The following is a 23438-nucleotide window of genomic DNA, read 5'->3' on the forward strand; positions in this document are numbered from 1 at the left end:
TGAGTTGTGCCATTTTGGGTCTCTGTTCCTTCTGGAGGTGCTCAGCTCTGCAAATAAACAGAAAAATTTGATTATTTAATTGGTGACAATAAGATAAGAAGGTATAAACTATTATTGTCAATATTCCAGCTACACAATGGAACCGCTGGATGAAGAATTGATCTCAAATCTGTTTTAATAAGTGTTTTAAAACTGCGATTATATTTGCACTTATCAAAACTTTAAGGTGAAACAATTTCTCATTTTGCAACATTCAACATATCCTTGAAAATCACTTAAAGTTTTTATATAATACAACATATAGGTTCAACAGTTTACTTTAAGCACTCCGAAATGCTACCTTGCGAGAAGAACCCTATATAAACACAAGTTGTTGCTGTAAAGAATACATACTGTGAACTGAAAATACTTAGAATGCGAATAAAGCATTTTGCTGGATAATTAGCTATATCTACTTATTTTTCATGTTCATTTATTAGTGCCTTATGAAAAGGCTGAATAGATTATTGGCATTTAAGCTTTCCCTAGCCAGGTTGGCCTGCAGATACTTTGTTTAATTTCATAGCTCTAAGCTAATGAAGGTGGTAGATTGTGAAGCTGAACACGATAGGCTACAGGAGGATTTGAATATACTTGGGAATTGGGCAGATCAGTGACAGATGAAATTCAATGTGGTGAAATGTAAAATATCCTGGAAGGGACTATTATTTGTACGGAAGAAAAATAATATGTATGGAAAATGAAGAGGACTTGGGGCACCTGATTGACAATAAATTGAAGCTCTCCCAGTAATGCTTTGTGACAGTGAGTAAAGCAAACCAGATGTTGGGATGTATCAAAAGATCAATAGCAAACCAAAATAGTGGGGTAATCGTGCCATTGTATAAATCATTGGTGAGACCATACTTAGAGTATTGCGTACAGTTCTGGTCGTCGCAATACAAAAAGGATTTTGGAGAAATCGAGAAGATGCAGAGGGCAACCAAAATGATTGAGGGAATGGAAGGCCTGGACTATGAAGAGTGACTAAGTAAATTGGGCATATTCACGCTGGAAAAGAGAAGATTGAAAGGCAGCATGATTGCTATCCTTAAGATTATAAAGAGGCTTGACAATATAGATCATGACAGGCTGTTTCAACTTGTGCAAAATAGTAAAGCCAGAGGACACAGCCTGCGATTGAAAGAGGGTGAATTCAGAACAATTTTTTTAAAATTTAATTTTAATCAGAACAAATATCGTGCTTCAACCGTCTCCCTAGGGAGTCTTTTTAATAAAAAAAATTATGTTTTTATGTAGCTCTGAGCTTGTTAAAAGTATTGTTGGAGATGGTCATACAATTACGTTTGTTGTATTGAAAGCATTTTTGATGTGTTCCATCTGTTGACCTCACTTTTATATTTTATTAATGGGATTAAGTTACCTGTTAGAATTATCTTTGCTGTTTAAGCCCCATAGGGAATTTTCCTCCTTAATGGTACAAGAAGGAATGGGGAACAGCAGATGGCAGCAGGATATTCAAAGGTAATATTAAAAAAAGGAATTTATAGATAAATACTGCATACAAATAGAGCGTAAGGCCTTGCTGACAAAGAAACATGCTCTCGATAACAATTAAAGCCCTTAACATTTCTGCACTGCATCATAGAAAAGTTTACCTATTGCCTAATGATTCAGGAAGTATATTAGCATATATTAATTATTGGTATTTCTTAAGTCTTGACTTTTCAAAATATTTGATTCCTACCACAATAATTTACACTTGAAGCACTGTTCACATTGGGAGAATGTTTCAAAGTGCTTCAAATAGAACAACAACCGCTCATTGTGATTTACTTATTGCATTATTTCCAATTTTTATGATCACGTACTGTAAAAATTGTACTCTTGAGGTAGCATTCCATTGTTTTGATAATTTTTTTCCTATTACAATATTGTAGTGCTTGGCAATGATTTTCACATCAATTTAAACAATGAAAACAATGGAAAGATTTTCAAATGAGTCCTTAACACTATCAAAATAATTGTTTGTATATTGAAATACAATGTTTAAAAATACACAATTCCAATTGGATGAATGCTGCACATTGAAACTCAAATGAGGATACTCAGGCCTGATTGAGGATCCCTCATGAGATGCTCTCACGTCTGATGGGATGTCACCCAATCACCCTCTTCAGCGCATCAATGCAATGAAGAGTTCTCCACTGTTTCAATGAGAGGCAATGAGTTTTAAAAACTACAAAGAAGTAAGCAGCAGCAGACTCTGTGAATTGAATAGTAACAAAAGACACTCCTTGTACTGTACTAGGGAACTGAGGAAGGCAGGACAAGTGAAAGAAATGATCTGTGACCTCATCCTTCAACCATCCTGATTATCCTCAAGTCCCCATCTTCAGACACACCACTTACTTCCTGTCTTCACTATTTTTAGTTTATTTTCTGATGGTGCATTTGTGGGTCACAGATAAACAATTATAAATGGGGGTTCAAGCCAAGGTGAATCGTATTGGAGCCCTGCATCTGAGAACACCTGGAACAAGTGGTTTAAAATCCTATGGTACAATTTCCTGGAGCCAGGTGCCAGTGGTCGCAATTGTGCTTCTGAGTCAGAAGATTACAGTGTGTTCTGTGAAGCGCTTTGGGACGTCCTCCCGACGTGAAAAGCGCTATATCAAATGCAAGGATTATTATTATTATTATTATTACGGGTTCAAGTTCCATGTCAGCATTTTGAGCTCATACTGTAACTCTGATACTATAATGCAGTGCAGAATGTGTGTACCTTCCTTCATATAAATCCTTTATATGAAATGTTAAACTGATGTACTGTCTGCTTGTTCAGATGGATGTTAGATTCCATGACACAACTTGAAAAGAGAAGGGAGTGTATCTCCTGTACTCTGGCTAATAATCCCCAAGATATAATTGATTATTCACTTAATGTCTGTTTGTGATACATGCTGTGCTCAAATTGCCTGTTGGGTTCGCCTACTAAATGCAGTCATTATACTCCACTATATATCCTCTGAAGCACTTTTAGACATTGATAATGCAGCATTTCAAAGATTATTATTTCTTTCAAACTAATGCTTTTAATGTTAGATGTCTGTTCGACATTTTAAGAATATTAAAAAGACATCTCTTTAACATTAACAAACACCCAATGTTGTTGATCTCCTTATGCACTAAAATAAAATGTCTTGATTGGATGTGCAATGGAAAATATAAATGAGGCTTCCCGTTCCACACCAGTTTATTGCTGAGAACAAAACAAATGATGTAAGCAGTAAACACCACAGGATCAAATAAACACAAGTTTGTGCATCCCTAAACTTACATTTTTAACTTTTTTAATGTTGATTAGTAGTTTTTATGCTATGTATATATAAAGGATTTAGTCAAGATTTCTTACCTTTAAATGTGAAGATTTAATGAAGGGAGAAGTTGATTTAATGCATTGACGTGGATTTATGTGTCCACATAATTTGTGTTTATTTGAAGAAAATCTACCTTACCTTTTTGTGACTGAAATTCTCCACTCATCCAACACAACTGGTATCATGTCCTGAGGACTATGCACTGTAGGAAACTGCCACAGATCGGTTTCTACCTCTGAATGATTAACTATAAATGCTAACAAATTTAACAGAGAGTCAGTATTGTTTCTCTGAACTAATTGAGGTTTGTTAGGAAACCACACCTATTCTGTGCAGCTGAGTGTCAAGAGTACCACATCTTTCATTTTACTCCACTGCCTGGTAAAAAATAAAACAATTTACAGCATACAGAATTAATATTTTATATGTAAAACGAGTGTGTTACAAGGCTGTAGTGCGAACAAAACATTATAACAACAATAACTTGCATTTATATAGTGGGGTAGCATCTTGGAGCGCTTGTATTACTCATTATACTGTGCAATTGAAATTCTTGGTGTCATCACAAAGTCAAGCACTGACTTGTTTTACATAAATTGCTTGATCTTTGATAAAATATTTCAATTTGTGGCCAACCATCTTAATGGCAGAACAGAAATCTGTCTTATTTATGTTAGTTGGTACACTGATGATTGACTTTAAGACCATGAACTTGTGGAGTTCTGTAGCATAGTGTTTGGAGCACATGCCTCGTAAATAAGAGAATGTGGGTTTGAATCCTGGGCATAGCAAAACGTTGGGTAAGTTTCCTTACTCCACAGCCTCTGTTTACCTAGCAGTCAGTAGAAACTCAGTTGTTAGTGATTGGTGGATTGCTTTTCCGTTGGTTATGGTCCCTTAAAAAACACTGCTGTGTACAATTGGTAGCCACATTTTGCCCATAAAAGTATACAGTCAATTCATATTCTGTGAAGCGCTTTGAGACGTTTCGAAGATGTGATAAGGCACTATATGAAATACAAGGATTATTATTATTAGGAACGAGAATATTATCCTGAAGAGCCTTGCAACAAGAACTGTAAGGCTGTCAGACCTTTGAGATTCAGAATACCTCAGTTATTTTCATCACAAATTCCCTTAAGTCAGCTGGAAGCCTTTATTGCTGGATTTCTGGGGCAACACCCACTTGTCTGATGCCTTAAGTACCCTCTGATTCAAGAGTATTCTGAGTGGAACAATTTTCAACTGCAGATGCTCCAAAAAGAACTTTGTGGAGCATCCTGAAATAAATTGGTTCTTAGCTGGTCAGTCACTCATTCTTAACTCTTGAAGTGGAAATGGCAGCCGGTTGTGCACTATGGCCTTGCAGACATAGAGAAGTGAACCACTTATTCACTCATTCTACGTTACTATATTAGATTGCAATGGAGATAACTATAACTATTCATATATTAGTTTTGCAATCCAAGTTGGTAACTTGTCATTTTTTTAAACTAAGTCTCCAGCGTCTTCTTTTCTGCTCTTTTTCAGTGTTTTGATTCCATTTCATATGCGGATGTGACCTTTCAACATGGTGCCTCTTCAGCCTCCTGGGTAACCTGTAATGGTTCTTTGAATGTTCAGTCGCATGTGAAGCTCTTTTATCATGGGAGTCATGTTGCCTTTGATGTATTTGTGTCGAGTCCTCTTGAATTATGCCAATTGAAAAAGAGCATTTCTCTTTCACATATGTGAATGTTGTAATCACATTCTGGTGTAATGTGCACATTCAGGAAAATTAAATCATATATTTGAGATGCACGAATGTACTGTGATGCGCAAAGGGATCAGAGCACAAATTAAGGTGAGAATTGAGTCTTGGGATGTGATAATTATCACCAGTGATAATGGCACCCTGTGAGAACTTTCACCTTGCCCATTTCTGGCCACACCCTCTGACCACGTCAAAATTATTTAGCCTGAAGCCACTTCTAGTCACTACTGGATTTACTGGCTGTTGACCATCTGAGTGCCAACTCCTGAGATAACGTTTTGTTGACATAATTCACTTTCCTTGAACAAGTCTATTGTCAGCTGCAAGCGAATGGTGAAAGAAGGCCTTCAGGAAGCCCTGATCCAAGAATAGGTTAAGGGCCCCCCTTCCCAATTCTGAAAACTAAAATTTTGGTTATGTTTACCATCTTAGAAAATCAGAACAACAGCATCATACCATGAAATGCAGGAATTCATCTGGGGAGGAACTACAGGAAACAGGTAAGTATTTCTGAAATGGCTCAAGTATTTTTGGGGTTGAGGGCGGAGGTTTGTTTTCATTCCCACAACACTTCTCCACCAATCGGGCTCTCTGAGGAACATTCCTGAATGCAAATTCTGTTCTGTTTTTCAAATTGTGCCATGGGATTGTTAATATTCACCTAAACAGGCAGATGGGATCTCAGTTTAATGTCTCATCTGATGGATGGCATCTCCAATAATGCACTTAAAACAATGAAATCATCAGTGTTACATAAGGATGTCTCTATCTGCATGGAAATTGCATTTTTGTTCTAATTATTCAACATGAAATCAATGGATCCTTTCAGCCATCTCTCCAAAAAGAGTTCCACCAGAATTAAAGATTTACTTTCACATAAAACGCATGTTGGAATATGTGAACCAATGTTAACCCCATCCAATGTTGTGTACCATCTAAACTATTTCTTTACATTGCTTTACAAGTAAGTAGCATTAAAATTCATAAATTTATATCACAAATAAATCACTTCCTAGGTCTTAATGTAACATTAGCCATGAATGTTATTGAACACTGCGCTGAATAGAGCAGGTGGGAGCCAGCCCATTATCAAGGAAGAGTTCTTTCCTTGTATGTAAGGCATAATGATGCTATCTCAAACTCTTCATAGCAAGTGGGGAGCTAGCACTCCTGTCCTATTGATTTCAATCACTTCTGTGACAACCCATGTTGCTTGGCCTTACCAACAATGCCCATGGAGACTGTATAATATCTCACCATGTGATACAGTGACATTTACCCATTTTAAGTGCTTAAGTGTGTTACCAAGCTAGTTCAATGAGGCTATATTGATCACGTTTTTTAAGCCGCTACATTACTGCTTGTTATGCTGTGGTTGTGATTTTGTTTTTCACTGTCCTGTTCCTGCTGTTCTTGATTAAGTTGTCCCTACTACAGAGCTAATTGACCTGTAAAGGTCAGTCCACTTATATACCTTAACGGCCTGTTAATGCCTCATTTGATCTTAGACCCCCATTGGGGAGTTATTGATGAACTTAGTATTTTGATCAACCAGTTTAGGTGCTAGAAATCTAGTTACTAGTTATTTAATTAATCCAGATTGTATGTTGCTTGTTTTCTACCGTTTGTGTTTATTTGATGTTGTTTCCACATTGAATTCCCACTCTTTGGAACTCCATCCCAGTATCCCTCCAACTTGCTGCCTCTTCCCCACATTCAAAGCCTTCCTGGAGAGTTACCTTTTTGAACACTCTTTCAATCATCTTTCTGCTCCCATCCCCCAGCTCGGAGGTACTCAGTCAACAGTGATAAGTGCTTTTAGACGTCCAGCATGAAAGGCACTATATAAATTCAAATTGTATTGCATTGAAACAGTATTAAACTTATTATTATTATTAAACTTGTAGTGTTACCATAATTAGTATTGATCTGATTTAAAATGTAATGTAGCAAAATTAGTTTGAGAAGGTGGTTTTAAAAACAAATCACTGCTCACACCCATAGCTTTGCTCTGGTCTCACTGTATCTGATGCAAAATTAGTTTAATTAAAGTATATTCTGTGAAGCATTTTAGGATGTCCCAAAGATGTGATAAGGCACTATATCAAACACAAGGATTATTATTATTTATATTATTACATTTAAAATTATTACTGATGAATGATTAATCCCTTGAACTGTACTCCATTAGAAAAAAAAATTAACTCAAGAATCCCTTTAGATGGGAGAAAATTGGAGAGAAGGGAAAAAAAAGACTAGAGCTGTATTATGCGAGGCTGCCTGACAGCAAAGTTCCCACAAGTGAGCATGCTGTACCTGCTGTTCCTTAGAGGCACTTTAACCAGTGTTGAGGAATCATTCCTGTTGCCTTTTGTCCACTGAGTGCGTTTTCAACCACATTGAGTCTCAGTGAATTATTTGTCCATGGATCCATCATAAACAAGCATAGTCTTGTTCTCACTTAACTTGTAGAGGTGCACTTTCCAGTAGTGATTAATGAATAGCGATAAAGAGTCCTTTTCCTTGTCTTGTAAAATGCTGTTTCCAATGTTTCTGCTCTTTCCACTGACATCCGTGAAGTTTGAAATTCAACAAACATGCCTAAACCAGTAAATGTAAGACATTTTTCTTTTCTGACTTGTACTGGTTATTTTGACACTAATATTTAGACTTCAAACGTTTATTCTTTTGGCTTTATTAATTTGATGATGTTTTACATATTTGCTCCATGCAGTGGTCCTAATTATCGTGTAGGAATTAATTTTAAATATGCCCTAAACCTAAACTATTGATCTAATAATTTTACGTAAGAGCTTTTTTTCCAGCCATTATAATCAGTGTTTATTAGATATGTGAATTCATTATTATCAAATGCCCTTGTTGCTCATAACCTCATCAAACTGTGTTAGAACCATATGATTACATTTGTGAGTTACTAATTTGGCTCCATAGATTTATTAGAGCATATTTCAATAATTCTTAGATTTTAATTTACATGAACAACAATTTCGCCCATGAAATATAGTCAATTCACTTTACATATCTGCTGTGAAGCTCCTTGAAACGTCTTAAAGACGTCATAAGGCACTCTATCAAATGCAAGGATTATTATTATTATTGTCTATATTTATACAGTACCTTTCACATTGGGAAAACGCTCAAAACAGTTCACACAAGTGAGTGGAACCCAAGCTGGGGGGAAACTTGGGAGAAGATAGGATAGGTGGCCAAAAGCACAGTTCAAGAGTTGAGTCTTCAGGTGGGTTTTGATGGCAGAGAGGGAGGAGACAGGGCGAGATTTACAAAGCTCATATAGTGACAGTTACTGGTAATGTTAAATGTCTCTCTTCAAAACAGTCATTATCTTCTATCTTAAACAATGATTAACAGTGCTTCCTATAATAACTTGTGTTTATATGAAACCAGCCAAAGTAGCTTCTGTTTGCCCTTCTGTCACTCCTTGGCTGGTAACAATGGAGACAGACCCTCAGATTAATTGAAGCTCCACTCTCTGCAGCTTTTCTCCTTTGGTTAGATGAGGCTGTGTTCACTTATTAGTCCCACTGTGGGCTTTAATGGCCTCAGGTCAGAGTGAAGCTGTGATCTCAGATTAGAGGGATGTAAACTCCACCGTGTAGGATCTTACAAACTGGCTCCGAAAGAGTAACTGTGGATGCCTTGATTCTGATGCCTTTGAGAGGTTGGTAGCTTTTCGATTGGAACTCGGACTTTGGGTCTGACAGTATGAAGGCCTGCTAATAAAGTCACTCCAAAGGGGTCTTGCATGGTACCCAAGAAAAGGGGGGAGAGTCTAGATTGTGTAAAAGCTGTAAACTGACTTGACCCTATCACTTACTCTGGGACTGGGTGAAGGAAGTTGCAGGGGTCGGGGAGAACAAAGAAACCCCGAGGCCTAGCTTCTTAGCTAGGTGGCAGCTATGCAGAGAAGGCATCTCAGCTTTTGAGCATGGTGCCTAAGAGGCCATTGGGTTGTGAGTACTTGAGCAAGGCAGGATGGTGAGTTGCTCGTATACTACAGGTAGAACATCACTCACAAACCTAGGTGCCTGCAACTCTTCGGGTCTGTTTGTGGTAGTTTGTCTTGTCTGTCTCTGCCAGAGCTGCTGGAGGCATTAAGGCTTTGCCCTTGTATAAATCAACAATGATTTATAAACCCAGTCAGTCTCCATGTGTGTTCAGTGTCTGTCTGGCTCTGCTAGTCTGCATTCGCAGTTACAATATCATAACTGACCCGCGATATAGCAAAGCTGTGACAGGGGCAAAATGAGGCCTAGACTGTAGAACCATAAAAATTTATAGTACAGTGGAAGGAAGATCATGAAAAATCAGCTTATGAAAACCCCTCATCATTTGGAAGAACTCTCCACTCTGCCTTCTCTGTTCCAGTGACAATATACACAGTTATTCTAGTCTGCTCATAAGTGAAACCATGTACCATCTTAGTAATTCGCCTCTGCACTCTCGCTATGTCCCTGATGTTCTTCCTAAAGTTGAGTGATTAGAATTGGATGCAATACTCTAAATGTGTTCTAAGTAATGATTTATACAATTAAGCATCACCTTTTTGATAGTGTTCTTTGCCCCTAGGATCCTGTTAGCTTTATTTATAGCTTTGTCCACCTGTCTTCCCACCTTTAAAGATTTAAATCTGTTGATCCCTAGGTCTCCCTGGTCTTCTGCATCTATTTAAAAAAAATTATTTAGCATAAAGTTGCACTCCCAATTCTTCCTCCCAAAATATAATCACACACGTCTTCATCACCTTTAAAGCCTTCCACAGACTTGGCCTTCCCTACCTCTGCAAACTCCTTCAACCATACTGACCAGGTTGTTCCCTTTATTCCTCATGTCTCCTGCCCTCTCCACCTCTACACACCATCCTGGAGTCCCTCTGACTTGTTCAAGGCCCATCTCAAGTCTTACCCCTTTGACAGCACTTTCAGTCATCTTTCTCCGCTCCACCCCATTTAGCTTGAGTGCAGAGCCAGCAGAAACAGCAGTGTCAAGTACTTTGAGATGTCCTCCTGATGTGGAAGATGCAATGTAAATGCAAAATGTATTGTAATGACATCTGCCATCTTTCTATTTAACCTACTATCTGTCTATGCCTTTACTTGCCTGAAAATCAGTAATTGATATTATGGACTTAAAGTATTTATGAATTTGGGAATAAAGCTGGCTGAGGGTTAGGCTGTGCATGAACAAACCAGGTCATGATGCCATTCTGACTATCAAAATCACAATATCATTCTTTGCCATTGTAGCATGCTAATTGCTGTCTTGCTTGAAATCAGCTAACTAAACTCTGATTGAACTTCAACTTCCAACTTTCTGGTGTGTAAAGCCTAGTGTTGTATTGTGTGATGCCTTTACTCACTGTGTTATCTGGATATCATGACATTTAAAAAGTTAGGCCAACTGATTATCTGACCAGATTACAGTATCAATGAACTAGCATTTACAACAGTTAAAAAAACGGACACATTTCTTATCTATTATCACAGTTGAGTTTTGTTAGTAGATAAACACGAACAACTGACGGAAAGGTTGCCACCCCTTTAAGTATACTGTATATGAATCAGGTGATGTTAAAATGCTGGAACTTTTGAAAAAAAATCTTTTGCACTTAGATGGCACTAGCGCAGCAGGGGGGTTGCTTGACCCATAGAAGTGAGTTGCAAAGAAAGAATGTTATCCTGCTGTTGTAGTTTCCACTTTCACTGGCAGCTGTGGGCTGAGTAGAAGAGCACTGTGGGAGCCTATTGTTCCCCCAGCTGGGTAATACTTTTCTTATTTTACAATCAGTAGCAAAGGGGCCAGGGTGAATTACTGAACTAGGGTACAGAGAAATTCACACATACAGATCGCCTCGCTAATAAAAGAGAAAGCTTAACTATAAATCTTTTGTTGGACTCATATTTATTGTCTGTGGAACCAGTAGCAAGTTAAATCTCACTTTCTTATTCAAAGAATGTTATCCAGTAAGAGCATCCACAATGAAAGGTTTTACTGATTTTTAAAGGATGCCTTTAAGCCAAAATTAGCCTGAGTTCAACATTAGTTACAGTTTTAGCAATGTTCTGTAACTACTCCAACTGCTGAAATCTTTACAATTGCGAGCTTCAGAGAATGAACAAAGGTGATACATTCTAACTATCTCGGGTATGACACGGTTTTAAAGATGAAAACATGGATCATTCACTTTGTGAGCCAAGAAATCTTGCACAAATGCATTGAATGCTTTGTGCAGTTTTCTCGAGACCTTGAGCTGTATGAGTGCAAGCATTGGGGTATTTAACTGTGGGATCCACTCTGTTCAATTTAGGTTCATGTTTAAGGTGGAGAACAGATAGTGAATGCTACCTACACATGAATATGATTGTAACCAAAGCATGAACATTGTAACAATTGTAAGAAGTGGGTCATGCGTATTTATAATACAGTGGTCAAGAGTTGTAAAACATTTGAGGTGGCTTCTTCAAAGGGGTAAATTACATGTTAAGAACATTTTCATTGGTTCATTAGTCCTGCTGGTTTTGTGCTTTTCTGTAAATGGTCCTTCCCTCCCTCTTCCCCGGCTCATTGTCAGACTCTGCTACTGTGAAGCGCTCCAGGATGCTACCCGACATGAAGGGTGCTATTTAAATGAAAGTTAAGTTGGTGGTGGTCATCTGCTTTCTTTATCTGTAAATGCTTGTGTGGTAAGATTTACCGTTGAAGAAAAAATTGTGGTGTGCTGGAAGACAATATAAAGATTCAGTATATCACATACTTGATATGAGGTACTGTTTATAAATCAGGATACAAATCTACAAGTCAGAAAAGTAACAGGGTTCAAAATCTTGGCGATAGGGGTTAATGATTCCTTTCATAGTAACTGTTGTTTGTCTGTAACAAGAGGTGAAAACAGTAACAGTATTGTATTACCAAGTATAATTTCATTATTTTGTACAATTAAAAATTATTGTACGATTCATTTAAATTAATCACAGAGTTAACACAATTTTTTTGAACCTGATTCATTGCATTAATTTCCATTTGAACGGCAACATTGACGTTTTTTATTATTCTTGTTCATAATCAAACTGACTAAATACTTTCAGTGACTTCAGTAATGGCTGACGATTACACTTGGCTTTTACACTTTTGACAGAATGCTTAGCTATTGAAGCACCTGCTTGATATTTGTTGAATCAGTGTTGCATTTCAACCACCAAGGTTCGGCAAGTAATAATTTTAATGTCTACAGATTTGAAATGGAACAAAATTAATAGCTGAGAAATTGCTAAAACATTCTACCAAAATTAACTCAGACCAAAAATGCAATGTGATGTGAATGGTTCCGATGATATCAATTGAAGAAAAATCACCAAGGAATGCTTCTGGAAATTGGCTTTGGGTCTTGCAAAGTTTATACTCTCACGTTAAACTGGAGTTGCCTCATGTCGGGACTTGGAATTCATAGTCAAAACTGACACTTGAGTGCAGTGCTGGGAATGCACTGCATTGTTGGAGGTGTAGACTTTCAGATGATACGTTAAAGACAGGAACCATCTGCCTGTTCAGGTGGAAGTTAAATATCCCATGGGACTATTCGGAAAGAGAAGGGAGTTTCTCCCAGTGTCCTGGCCAACACTCACCCAAATAAAATTGGTCTTTCATTTAATTGCTGTTTGTGGATCATTTCTGTGTACAAATTGGCCTCTGCATTTGCCCACAAAATTGCACATTACAGTAAATCCTGTGAAGTGCTTTGGGGCGTCCTTCTAATGTAAAGATGCTATATCAAATGTAAGGATTCTTATTACAACAGATTAAAATAAGATAATATATTCTATTGAAGTACAAAATTCTGTAAAAATTTACTGCTGAAGGTGCATTTTGAGTTTGTTTCACCTGGTACCATTTAAGCAAATCTGATTATATTAATAATAATAATAATCCTTGCATTTGATATAGCGCTTTTCACGTCTTCTAGACGGCCCAAAGTGCTTCACAGAATATACTGTAAAGTGAATTGACTGTATATTTGTGGGCGAACGCGGCAGCCAATTGCGTACAGCAATGTCCCACAAACAGTCGTAGATTGAAAATGACCAATTTATTATTGTTTTTTGTTTTGGAGGGATTATTATTAGGCTCTGTGTGGAGTAAGGAAACTTGCCCAAGGTTTTGCCCTCTGCCTGGAATTGAACTCAGGTCTCTCACTTGCAAAGCGAGTGCTCTAACCACTGAGCTACAGGACTCCACTTAATGATCAGTTAATTAATATTATAATATTAATATGATTATAATTCTGATTAAAGCCTACTATTTAAGAACCATACGTAGAGAAAAATTCAATACCTGGAATGTACATGGCTATTCACTATATTTCAAAAGCCCTACCAAAGAATGCAGATTTGGTCTAAAATTTATAGGAAACTACACTGTAATGAAATACTCAACTACATGCTAGATATATTTGTGACATTTAGCTGGCTCATAAAGGTATAAAATGAAGAGCAGGGATTAAATTAAAATAAATGGAAAGGAAACTGAGACAGTAATTTGTAGAAATGTCATAAAATAACATTTCTACTCAAAATTCGGAGCTATTGACCTATTATGTTTTGAAAGAGCTATTTGTGAAATGGATCACATGATAGTCGGCATCTTGTTATTGACATATTTGTATTCAGGTTAGTTGTGGCTAGCTGAAGTACTTTTAGCTTCAAAATGTGATATCAAGCATGCTGTTTCAGGTACAATTAGCATAAATAAGTTTTTTGTATTGGAATTCCATTAATCTAAATTGTTACAAAACCACTATGAAGGATTTGCCTACAAGATACAGAGTTACAACATTATGTGAAAGGCACTGTATCGAATGTAAGGATTAGTATATTGGTAGAATTAGTATTTGATCTAGTGTATTTTACAATGTTAATTTCAATTAATCATTGAGCAATTCCCTACAGCTCTAAATTGAAATAAATTAGTTTCAGAATAGTCCCACTATAATCTGAAGTTTATAACTATTAAAATAGAAAGAAGAATTTATATTTGGTTTATAATTCTACTGTTTGGCTCCTGTCATATTTTCTTTAATATTTTAATAGTGTTCTCCACTATGGCTTCATAAGAGATTGGAACTGTGCAGGTGTTAGTCTGACTGAAGTGAGGGTGTCTGAAAGTTGTGGGTCGGCCTGTGCTTCAGTGAATCGTGTAATATTGAATCTAATGGCCTTTTTCAGCGAAAACATAGCTTTCATTTCATTTTGATTGTTTCACACATTTGTACGAAATCGAGAATACTTAAGGTTATGACATACAGGGTTAGGTTCCCATAAGAAAACACTAGAAACACATTAACTGAAAAAAAACATTTAATGAAATGCAAAATATTTTGCTTTATATTTCGGGTTTTGACTGTAAAAACAATAGTTTCACTGTGTACTTGAGCCCATTCAGTTACTGAATACTATGAAGTAGAATCAAATATACGCAATCCATTTGGAAGTTAAGCGCATCCCTCTATACACGTACACAATACACACAAACTATATCTATCCTTTCAAGGTCTTGACAGACAGATACCAGGTCAAAGATGAGTTTCTATAACAACGACAAATTATACTTGTAAAGGCCGTTCACGTCGGAAAGACGTCCCAGGGCGCTGGATAATCAGGGGTTTTCAACCCGAGTTGGGAGTTGGAGTCAGGAGAGGTCGTGGACTGGCGGAGTTGGGGTGGGAGGATGGCCGAAGGCACGGTCGAAGAGGAAGGTCTTTAGACGGGACTTGAACAAGGAAAGAGAGGGTAAGCCAGAAGGATTGCGAAATAGAGTTCCAGAGGGTGGGGGCAAAGATACTGAATGCCCGACAGCCAATGGTGGGCGGGAAGTGCTGGTGACCTGGAGCAGGCCAGTGTCCGCTGAACCGAGGGAGCAGACAGGCTAATATGGGGTTAGGAATTCTTGGTCTTGTTGACATTCAACTGGAGAAAGTTATCTCTCATCCAGGTCTTTATGTCTAACAGACAATCTGTCAGGACAGCACTGGTCCTGGAGTTGAGGGTGAAGGCAGAGAGATAGAGTTGGGTGTCATCTGTGTACATATGGAAGTTGACCCCATGTCTGCAGATGATGTCACCAAGAGGGAGCATATAGATATTGAAGAGGAGGGACCATGGACTGAGGAACGCCACATAAGACTGTGTGGGCCTGGAGGAGAAGCCGTTTGTGGAGACAAAGTGGAAGCAATGGGAAAGGTAAGATTTGAAGCAGGCAAGGGCAGGATCGTGAAGGTTGAACTGAGAGAATGGTCAACAGTGTCGAAGGTGGCAGAGAGGTAAAGGAGACAGAGACCTGTGACCCTGGTCACAGGTGGACAAAATGTAATTTGCTACTTTGACCAAGGCTAAGTTGAAATTTTAAAACAAAAAGCAATGGAGGAAGAAGAGAAGAAAAATGCACACAAATAAGTAGAAGATCCAGGCAAAAGCGCTCGATTTAAAAATAATTCCCTACAATTTCCCCATATAGATGAAAATTGGGCAATTATTACAAAATACCAGTTAGATATTGCTGTTTGGTTTTAATACACATTAGTGATTAATTATTCCAGTTAACAATATGTATAAAACATTAACAATATGTATAAAATCTTCAATTTGAATAACAGGAAAATTCATCCTTAGAAAAATTGCTGGGAATTTTCCCCGTCTTACAGCAGCAGCAAGGTTTCAAAATAACAAAAATGTCAGTACATCAGAGAGAATATACCAAGAATAGATTATCTCCACATGAGAATTGTCACATTTACCTCTTGACAATAATTATACCTCTGGCTTGTGAATGAGCTCCACTCAGTGGTTACAGTGACCAGCAAGTAAATCATTGTCCCACTGGCATTTACCCTGAAGCTGTTGATTTACTGTTGCATTATATGGATCAATGTAATTATAGGTAGTGGAGAGCAAACTGTTGGTAAGAATCTGCTTGGAAATAAAAATTTAAAGTGATTACGGCAAAGGGGGAGGGGGGAAGCTAAGGAGTGAAGGAGCAAAATAATGAATTGGGAAAGAATGAGACTGAGTGAAATGAAGGATGGAAAGCAAAGTTAACTGATTACAGAGAGAAAAAGTACAAGCAGTTGGATGGATATGCAAAACTAAAGACTATGAATATAAAGTAGCAAAAGTGAGGAGAGCGAGAAAACAGGGAATGCCCAACTGCTGGAGAAAAAAGCAAACCCAACAGTGGGTGAGGAAGTGTAAATAGATGATGACTGTAAAGAAGCAGCGGGATGGGTGGGCTAATACACAAAATGAATGAGTGAAGTGAGGGTTATGAATGAAGAATGAAAATGAAATGAAGAGATGAGCCACCAGAAAATAAAGAGAATAGAAATGAAAAAAACAAAGTTACGCACATTCTTCTTTCAATTATGTACTACATTGCCTAATGTATTACATGAGCAATGTTTGGCAGTTTCTCACCAGGATATTGTTGCTTCATTTAATATCTTCAATTTACATTGAATGGGTTTTGTTTCCAGTTGACAATGAATAAAGTTGTCTTCCCTTTGGCTTGTTGTTCAAACCGCTTCTGGATATGAAGATGCTGTTTCACATATCCTCAAACCTTCATGTGCCACCTGACTCTTCTCAAAGATGTTAAACATCAACTGGCCCATCTGCAGGATCTCAGTTTCTGCAAGATCTCGGGTCTCCATCTGCTCATTATGAGAAGTATTGGATCCTTCCACACACAAAGAGTAATGTTTTGCCAACAAGCAATCCCTGGAGGATTTGATGGGTAACTTAAATTTTACCAGAGTAAATATCAATTGGTCAGATAGTGAACAGGGTATAACTTGCTTTTCAGTCCTAGATATGATCACTGTTGCACAGATGCTAGGAGAGCAGCTACCATGTATTCCAGACATTAGTTAACAATCTCCTGCAGGCAAATTTGAAATAGATTAACTTTAAAGTTTTTAAGTTTTGCTTATGGAGAGAGAAGATCTTTTAGGTAATACAGTAAAACTCATAAGTCGTATCAATCGGAACCATAACATTTAATATGACTTCCGCGAAGTCCAAGTTGCAGGCAAAACTGTATAAATTGGAGAAAATCTGATTTAATCAATAATCTACACTGTGCATGTATAATTCAATACATCTGGTAAGTGTGCATGCAATGATGGGTCAAGACTACATTTCCCGCGATTCAATGCATCTTGACCCTTCGCCGCATACGCACTTACCGTCAAGTGTTTGAATCACAATGAATCACAAGAAATTAAGTTCTTCTGCGCACGCTTCAACGGATCAAGACTACGTTTCCCGCAATTCAATGCAGCTGGACAGTGAGTGCATATGTGGCGATGCATCAGGACTTAATTTCCCACGATTCAAAGCAGCCGGTAAGTATAGGAATAATGGAGGAGGAATGGAGTAGCATTACGAATTAGGAGATCATAAATATGACTAATGCAAAAAAATCTAAGTGGTTTTGATAGGAAACTGAATGGGACTCAGGTGCATGGACGACTTAGGTGATTATACAATTTATCAAGAAAAAACTGTTTTAACGTGCAAGTTTTACTGTAGTTTCCCATTCAAAATCAACTGGCGATATTATTGCCTCTTTGTTGATAAATTCAATTGATATTATTGATAAAATTCAATATTTGTCCATAGGTCCTGATTGACATCAATTGCCACCACGAAGACAGCAAAGGAAATAAAACACAAATCATCTTGCTAATGCATCACTATCGTTTGAAGTTACTAATAGCCTCATCCAGTTGGTTCACTTTCCAATTAGTGGTAATGTATACTTAGATCTAACATTGACAGACTCACATGATCACCTGAACGCACTCAACAAAGCATCATTTGGCATGTGTAACCACTACCTGGTCTGCATCCAGCAAGCTTTTCATTGATATTTTGAAAGGAACACTAAGCACAAGGTTTAGCTGTATGACAGGGCTAATTGGAGTTTTGTCATGTAAAAAGTTGCTACCTTGGACAAGCATCCAATCCACCTATCAAAAGATCCAGGCTTTGTCTGCTTTCTGGCCAAGCAGATCACATCTAAAGCTGGAGAACGATGCTCCTAGAAGTATTTCAGCACTGTCAGCTTTCCAGAAGATGTTTTGTTCTATTGGAGTGGATTTAAAACTAGTTTGCTTGACAACCACAGTGTTTAACTTTGGAATGTGCAATGAAGATTCTCACCAAATTAAACCTTAATCTTTGGTTGAAAGCAACTCCAATCCAGATCTATGATCAGAAGCTTTGAGTCCATGACTCACAAAACATCAGAAAGACCCATTTTAACAACACTGAGCTGAACATCATGTCTGGAATGATTGCGGTATGAAGCCTAAAATATTACATGAGGTACTTCTCACCCAATCGATACACAAGGATGACATGCATCAAGGTCACAGTTTAACCTGGTTTAGGAAAAGGTTTCATGATGTGAAAACCTCACAAGTGACTCTTGAACTGAAATGGGTGGCTATCAGATTTCTCCTAATCGCTGTGTTCATGCTGCTTTTTTCTGCTGGTTGAGGTTGTTGGAGTCTTTCATCCTCTGTAAAGTGGATTGACTGTGTATCTTGTGGGTGTGTTTTGCCCACAAAATACACAGTCAATCCACTTTGCAATATATTCTGTGAAGCGCTTTGAGATATCTCAATGACATGATAAAGTGATTAACAAATGCAAGTATTATTATAACCATTGCACAGATATTCCTCACTCAGTCTGAACTGAAGCCCCTTATCTAAAGTGAATTTAAACAGTATGTAGTAGACTGCAATCATCCTACACATTTCCCTATCTTATATTATAAAGCCCTCCCACCCCTATCCCCAGTCAAATTACCAATACTCTCTACTTGAGGACACCAAGTGTTTGCTTCAGATGCAGCTCATTATCCCATGTGACAAGTTGCACTCCTGTTTTCTTAACGTTTTATGTATCAGCCAGATTCTCAAGCGACTGTCAAATCCCCAGAAAGCAGAGCTTTGCATTAAGTAATCTTTTCTTAAGCAAGGAATTACTTTTTTGGTCAGCTGTGTGTCTGAATGATACATGCGGAAACCCATTCCTATGCTTATGAGCATCCAAACCAAATACAGTTCCATGCATCCCACTTCTACCTGGAAATTCCATAGATGTTCATTAAAATGGAATGTGTAGTCTCTCCCTGGAGGGAAGCACCTGCTTACATAATTCCAGGAAGAATTAAGCACAGGTTAGCAAGAGCCAAGGCTTGGGGACCACAGAATGTGCGTTGGGATACTGCTGGAGTCTAACCAGATAAAAACACATTGCCTGATATTGAAATCAGTGTCTGGCAAGCTTTCCCATTACTTGTCCAGCTAGAACCACCATAACCATTAGGGTTTGGGTTTACAGGATTAACGGGAGATGAGAAATGAAGACTGGGTAATGATGGAGTCACTTGGTCATGCTGGGCGATTGGTGTAGGCCATGGGATATACTGTGGATGCCTTATCCTTATGTCTTTTTATCCAATGCCATCCAAGACTTTGGGCAAGAAAATACTATCATAGAATTGTTGTCTTGGTGACGTCATCCGCAGACATGGGGTCAACTTCCACATGTATGCGGATGACACCCAACTCTGTCTTTCTGCCTCCACCCTCAACTCCAGGACCACTGCTGTCCTATAGACTGCCTGTCGGACATCAAATCCTGGATGAGGGCAAATTTCCTACAGTTGAATGTGAACAAGACTGGGGCCCTCCTGATTGGTTCGCGCCAGTGCCTCAGCACCTCAGGCTCTGGCAACATCAACCTCCATGGTTGCACACTACAACTCACCAAGCCAGTCAGGAACCTAGGTGTCTTGTTCGACCCTCAACTGTCTTTTCTCCCCCATATTCAAGCCATGACCCGCTCTGCCTTCCCTCACCTCCGTAACATCGCCCGACTCCGCCACTACCTCACCCCTCAGGCCGCTGAAACTCTTGTTCATGCCTTCATCACCTCCAGGCTCGACTATGCAAACGCCCTGCTTGTCAGCATTCCCAACTCCTCCCTCCACAGGCTGCAGATAATCCAGAATTCTGCAGCCCATGTCCTCTCCCGCACCAAACTTTATGACCCCATCTCCCCCACTCTCACCCGATTCCAGTGGCTCCTTATCCTTCAAAGGATCCAGTTCAAGATCCTGGTCCTCACATACAAAGCCCTCCATGGCCTCGCCTCATCCTACCTCTGAGACCTCCTAACCCCCTACCAACCCGCCCATTCCCTCCGCTCAACCGGCTCTGGCCTGCTCCATGTCCCCCAACCCACCCGCCCCACCATTGGCGGGAGAGCCTTCAGCCACTCCGTCCCCAACCTCTGGAATTCCATCCCCCAGTCACTCCGCCTCGTCCCCTCCTTAGCCTCCTTCAAGTCCCACCTCAAGACTCTCCTCTTCGTCCACGCCATCGACCACATCCTTCCCCTCCCTCGAGCTCGAGTCTGAAATGTTGTACTCCATCCAGCGCCTTGGGACATCCTCCCAACGTGAAAGCGCTAACAAATGTAATCTTGTTGTTGTTGTTGTCTCCAACTGTTGCTATACATCATTGTTACAATGGATTGCTGCAGTCTTCCCTCCTAGGAAGGAGTCTACTTGCTGAATACAAGAGAGCAATGGTTTCTCGTTGATATTTACTGAATCACCACCAAATGTCAAAGATGCCAAGACCACTGTGATTTGATGCTGAAAACACTGTTGTTTTCATTGTTGACCACAGCAACAGACAGCTCAGTTCTAGTCAGTGAAGGCATTCAAATAATTAAAACAGAAGTTGCTGGGAACACGCAGCAGGTGAGGCTCTCCATAGATGCTGCCTGACCTGCTATGTGTTCCCAGGGACTTCTGTTTTTATTTCAGATTTCCAGTATCTGCATTACTTTGCCTTTTCCTTCAAATGATTGTTTTCCTGGAGAGCTTCAATCTCCTCAGATATTTCTTCTCTATTAGTATGATTGTTGTCTTAGACTTTCCTCCTTGAATATATTATTCTCCTGGGAACTCTGCTTGTGTGCTTTCTCCTCCGATTCATTCTGTTCCTGATCAGAAAGCTGATGTCATTCTGGATAGGAACCACATTGCTGTTGTGTTTCCCTTGCTGGGTGTGGCAATGAGATTATTCTGTTGGCAGCAGTTCTGGGCTGGACTGGACTATATGCAAGATGGCATAAGATTCTCAACAAAAGCTGTATTGATTTTATGTAATCCAAAAACTGGACAATATTTGGATAAGAGCAATTTTGGATGTGAAATACAGACAGATGAGTGAACAATCTATAGGATGCAACAGTAGTTGTGAAGTTGTGGTAGAGGAGGGTATTATCTCAAGAGAAGGATGTCAGGGCTGATGGTGGAAATGAGGGCATGGATGAATATTCTAACAATTTTAATTGATCATATTTGGGTTCACTGCGCATTTGTGAAGAGCTGTTTTTGAGTTTTGTTTTAGAAAAAAGCAGACTAATGGGCTCAGTGACATTTCCTTGTCCCATGTTTCAATGTGTGCAGCCTTTTTCAGCTATTAAAATTACAACATTGTTGTTTTAATTACATCTGTCACAACTTAATTGGTGTCTTTACATAACTTTCTCCGATATCAGCAAACTGTTCGAAAATTGATCACTTTCATTCACAAATAAGGATTGATTTGATGCTGAAAACACTGTTGTTTTCATTGTTGATAGACTGTCAAAGGTGTGATTAGTACCCAGAAAACTGAGCCCCAATATCTTCTCTTTACAATTATATCAAAGACATTCATTTGAAATGGTACAATGGCATTTAGTATTAAATTGACAAAAGCTCTGCAATATAACTGTAGTTTCAGGAAATCCATATCCAATTTAAAGAGTGGGGAGATGATCTCATACGCGTTCAGCTTTACAGCAGGTGGAATATAATGCAGCAGATGCAAAGCAGACTTAAAAACTTTGTGTTTAAGAAGTTCAGGATCAGTCTGCTGGACAATCCTTCAGGTTTTTAGCATAATTAAAGTGTCAGTATCAAATCAAAACTGTAGTATATCTGAGTCCTAAACATCCTTTTTAACTAGCCTACTAGGCATTCTTCTCAAGTAACATCCATCATCATTAATGTTTGCAATTAACAAGAATTACATTGGTAGATTAATTTCCTAAATTATTATTTAGTAATGTGCCTCATTCAGACCTTTATCAACTCACAAGACATATAGCATAAAGCTGGGTTCAAAGAAGATTTAGTTGCCAAATTATTTTAGTGCTACTTTTGAAATGGAAAAGCCTCTGGCTAAACCATGCAGGCTCCAAAGAGTCTAACTACATTAAACATCACATTACATTAAACATTGTACTTGGTTCTTAAGCATAAATTAATTACAATTTTTTTTGATATTTTAAAAAGTTCAATTTAGCTCAGGAAACAAAAGACAGATTGGATAATATAATCCCACTCTGTATTCCCTGTATATGTGGGAGTCAACGGAAAATTCGTTTACTGCAGCTGAGAACATTGTAAGTCTGATCAGATGATTATTTCTAGAGGATAAGTGGTTGAAAACTGAGCTTCAGTAGTTCAGGTAATCAAGGGAAATTGGGATAAAAGAGAAGATGTGGCTGAGTAAAGACAGAAGGGTTACCTGAGATTCTATTACCTGTCATCTTTCAAGCATTATAATGAGATTATGGTAACCCTAAACTGTCTGAGAACATAAATCTGTCTGTCAAGTTCATTGTGTTTAGTTTCACAACATTCCTGATCTGGTTCCTCAAAACCTGTTTTAATAATATCAGGGTGCAGGTTAAAAGAAACCCTTTCTTAACATTGGGTGTTTGTCAAGTGTTGGCTCACAACCAGCATTCAGAATGGCATTGAACTGAAACCTATTAAATAACAAAACATTTAGAATGACATTATCAAATAAGCATGTCACCATAGCTTTCAGTGCCTGTTGCAGATCTAAAGCAAGTTTATTAGATTGTTGGATTACCTCTAAAATATAGGTAGAAAAAACTCAAATGGCACAATTGTACTGAATAGCCTAATATGAATTAAATTCTTAACTATTTTTAATTTGGCTTTTTATCACTTTTCATACTCTTCCAGAGAATAAACATCAATGCTGGGCATTGGAACCCTTTTCTACTTATGGCATCCAGTATCAACTTCAAATACTCTTAAATCACTTATAACACAAGACAGGTGCTGAATAAAACCCTCTCTATTGTGTCCCAACAAAGTAGCTTAAGCCC

Source organism: Callorhinchus milii, unplaced genomic scaffold (genome assembly GCF_018977255.1).
Source record: "Callorhinchus milii isolate IMCB2004 unplaced genomic scaffold, IMCB_Cmil_1.0 Scaffold4, whole genome shotgun sequence".
Classification (NCBI taxonomy): domain Eukaryota; kingdom Metazoa; phylum Chordata; class Chondrichthyes; order Chimaeriformes; family Callorhinchidae; genus Callorhinchus; species Callorhinchus milii.